The 4210-nt window shown below is 33.2% G+C and overlaps 1 non-coding gene across 1 annotated transcript; it reads left to right on the top strand.

Moving 5' to 3' along the window:
- Nucleotides 1-828: 828 nt before the first annotated feature.
- LOC128291166 (small nucleolar RNA R71) lies at nucleotides 829-935 on the top strand. The gene has a single exon (XR_008280942.1). It is a non-coding gene; the product is annotated as a small nucleolar RNA R71 (small nucleolar RNA).
- The last annotated feature ends 3275 nt before the right edge of the window (nucleotides 936-4210 follow it).

The raw sequence follows: 4210 nt of genomic DNA, 5'->3' as shown, positions 1-4210 counted from the left end.
TCACATTGATAGTGTTGGGCTCTAATGTCTTTCTACCCCTCAATGTCAACGCTTTACAATGCTCCTTCCCTAGATTCCTCAGATTCTCTGTATCACTAGGTAAAGCACCTTGTGGTCAGTTTTTGAGTTTAGTTACAAGCTGGCCCATTTGGTTTTCCAGGTTTTTAATGTAGCTACTTGACTTTGGATTAAGACATTATTCTTGGCTATGTATGCCTTCAACAAGTTTTCTAAGTCATTGGATGGTTCAGCTTGAGGTTTTTTTTTTGAACTTGTTGGGTAAAAATAGGTGGCTTGGTCGGTCTAGGTTAGGCATATGTGTTACTGCGTCCAACCCCTTAGTTACTCCAGGAGAAATTAGGGTGGTTTTGCCATGATGGGTTATAGGAATGGGATTTTAATCCTTGCCTTACTCGGTTTTAGTTTTGGTTACCTATATAATACGCAGATTCTGGGTTAGATGGACACTCTTCGAACAAATTTCCTTCCCCACAATAGACACAGGCTATATTTTCATATTGATTCAGTGGCTGTGCTACAAAACTGTTAAACCTATTAGTGGTCAAGTTTTTAAGCATTGAGGATATTCAAGATACTTGAGATGCGACTGAAGTAAGAGCGTCAACTTTATGTATTCCATCGACTCATCTTCCTAACACTTCTTAATTGGTTGGTCATTGATAATTGTTACTGGCAATCCTCTCGATGATTTCATAAGCCTCATTATAAGACTTAGAAAGGAGAGAACCATTAGCAGAAGCGTCCACTACCATCCTCTTGTGAGCATTGAGACCATTACAAAACGTCTCAAGTTGGATGCAATGTGGGATTCCTTGATGAGGGCACTTCCATAATAATTCCTTTTACCTTTCTCATGCCTCAAACAAGGACTCATCATCCGTTTGTTGGAAAGCAGTGATCTCGCTCCTCAACTTAGCATTCTTGCTAGGCGAGAAATACTTTATGAGGAATCTTTCTACTAACTCTTGTCATATGGAAATTGAATTTTGTGGCAATAAGTTCAACTAGGTTAAAATCTATCCTTTAGCGAATATGGGAACAACTTCAATCATAGTGCATCTTCGGGTACTCAGGCTAACTTGAAAAAATCACTCACCTCCATGAACAATTTTAAGTGCAGGTGAGGATCTTTGATAGGCATTCCACTGAATTAGCCCACTGTCTAAAGTATATGGAACATGACTGACTTCAGCTCGAACTATTGTGCCTCGACTTCGGGTCTCCTAATACCCAGATTAAGATCATGAAACACTGGCATGACATACTATCTTAGAGCTATATCCCTAAAATTAGCAATAAGGATAGGATTTTGAGCAGGGTTTGCTTTGTTTCCTTAATTCAGATTTTCGAAGTTCATCTCTTCGGTCCTTCCCTGACTTGCTTGTCTTTTTCGCTGTCAAAAAGTTCTTTCAATCTTAGGGTCTACAGGGAGTAAATTGATAATTTGGTCAATACTCATAAACACTTGAAATAAACAAAGAAAAATTAACTAAGTTAAAATTGAATAGGAAAATGAACCAAAATGCATAATTAACAAATTCACAAATAATGACTTTTTAAAACAGTCCATAGCAATGGCACCAAAAACTTGGAATGACGGAAATGTGCAAGCGTACACAATCGCAACAAGTAATAAAGTAACAAGTAAATGTCGAGTCATCGTACCCATAGGGACTGTGAAAAGAATTATTTATGAAATTAATTTAAAAAACACTTTGGTGAAGAAAAATATTTTGATTTGAAGAAGTGATTAAAAACTAGAATTTTAACAAAGTAAAATAAATAAAAATAAAATAAAAGTTCTAATGCACGATTTCAAAAGATGATTTTAATCAAGATGACATAATTGTGTTAGATTAATTGCATTTCTTAACTTAGAATTATTAAACTCATGTTCATGTTGTAACGAATAAATTCACGGCAACTTGATAGTTTTCTAACTTATGAACATACTTACCTACCAAAATTCATTTATCTCTTGACTATATCTCTATGTCAATTCAACCGATTAAACAAATTCTAATAAGCAAATGTGTTAATGCACATACATACTTATGAAATTAAAATAATCTCTTGTACATATCACTATGCCAATTCAAACAATTAATTCAATCTCATAAGCACATAAAAGTTTACTTGAGGTAACAATGTATTTCTACCTTGAAATAGTTTAATCACAATAATCTTGCAAGTTATGCAAGGCTAATGTATCGCTAGATATTGTTGCTAATTTAACCCTCAGCTACCTTAGATGATTAAACATACACTGATTAAGTATCTTGTTAGTTAATTACAATTTCAATCTGTTCAAATAATTAATTCATTAGTTACCATATAATTGTAATGCTAGAATAACTTAGTCATGGTTTTACTTAATCAAACATCTTACCGAGGCCTATACCAACATAAACACAATTTTAATAAATTAAGCAGACGAAATGAAATCAACTTAACCCGAATTAAATTTAAGAAATATTAATTAAATTAAACATATCAACATCACAAATATTCATAGACATGTTCATCATAACAACAAAATTAAAATGATAGGGAACAAGAATCAAATCTGGTGTTTTCTCTGTGGCGTGCCTAGTTTGCTCCACTCCTCCTTCTTGCTTGTTCTTGTTGAACTGAGGAATCTATGAACACTTGAATGCTTCTCTAAATGGTGGTTGACTGACTCTTTTTCAAGAGGTGAAATCGGCAAGGGAATGAGGAAGAAAATGAAGAACAATAAAGAGAATGAAGAGAGAAAAATGAGAGAGAAGTGAAAAGATGAGAAGGGTTGAGATATGTTTGAAGTGAGCAGCCAAGGGGGGTATTTATAAGTTGATAAGACTGCTAAAAATAGCCAAAATCAGCAACCAAAGACTCCCCCATGGCCGGCCACACATGTGGCATGTTTGAAGATTTCAAACATGATATTTTAAGGTAGGGGCAAATCTAGAAAGGCATAAATAGTGGAGGGGTTTGAATGAAATTTGAAAGACTCTTCAAGGGCCATTTTTCAAGACAAATAATCAACCAACCAAGCTGATTGGGTCAGCATCTTAGACGGTTTTGGGCTGCCCAGTGCTCGGTTGGATGGGTTTTCTTGGTTCAGCACAACTGGGCCCCTTTTCCTTTTTAATTAACAATAATTTATTTAACCCAAATTAAATTGGATTAAAATTAAAATCAATTATATTATGAATTAACACACATAATTTGGACAGTATTAGGCTGAAATTTAATTCACCTCGATGCTTCAAAATTGCTTCTCGGTTTTGTGCTTCTAGTCATGTCTGTCGAGCCGCTTTTCACCCTTTTGTAAATCTGTCGAAAATAATCAAAATTAATCAAAATTTGATATAAAATTAATTAAAATTCAACATTTTCATAATTTGGGTGAAATTTAATTATTTTATAAATATTATTTATTTTTCTACACGAATTTTACCTAAACTGTATGAATTTGAGTTAAAAAGTGCATGAAAAAGTGTGTATATTTTTGTGTTTCCAATACCTCACAATACTCTATGTTTCATATGCATCATACTCAATTTTGGCATATTCAATCATATGAACTCATTAGAAATTGTTGTTTAGTCATCCTAAATTAGTATAGAACTAATTAAAACTCAAAATTCATGTTGAGAAAATTTTTTACACATTGAATAATAGTTTCAGCATTTGGTATCGATACTGATACAATTTTATCGATAACTTTTTAAAGATTATCAATGCTTGTTTAAAAAGTATCGGTACTCGTGGGATTTCTAAAGCACTTGTAACGTGTTTTTGAATTGATTCAGAAAAACCCTAAAGTTTTATTTTTCAAAACACCTTTAAACCCATTCCTTAGAATCTTCAATTTCTTCATATTCTCTATAAAATCTTGGACAAATCAACCTACATTATCATCTTCTAAAAAGATTCTTCAAGTTTTCTCTCACTTTTCACAATTTCAAAGCAATTTTGTAACAACATATATCCGGTTCAATCATCGAGCCCGAATATCAGGATATCACACCATCGTCAAGCATCACACACATTATAAAATGTCACGTTAATAGGAAATCATCCTCTTTATTAGCATTCTTACAAAATTTTAACTCAAGCATATATTAATCATCATTGAAACATGCCAAACATACTTCAAACAAATGTATAATATCAATTAAACATGCATTAGAGCCACCTAGCAAAA

The sequence above is a fragment of the Gossypium arboreum genome, chromosome 3, assembly GCF_025698485.1.
Source record: "Gossypium arboreum isolate Shixiya-1 chromosome 3, ASM2569848v2, whole genome shotgun sequence".
NCBI lineage: Eukaryota > Viridiplantae > Streptophyta > Magnoliopsida > Malvales > Malvaceae > Gossypium > Gossypium arboreum.
The sequence above is the reverse complement of the archived record's forward strand: the minus strand, read 5'-3'. Positions and strand labels throughout refer to the sequence as shown.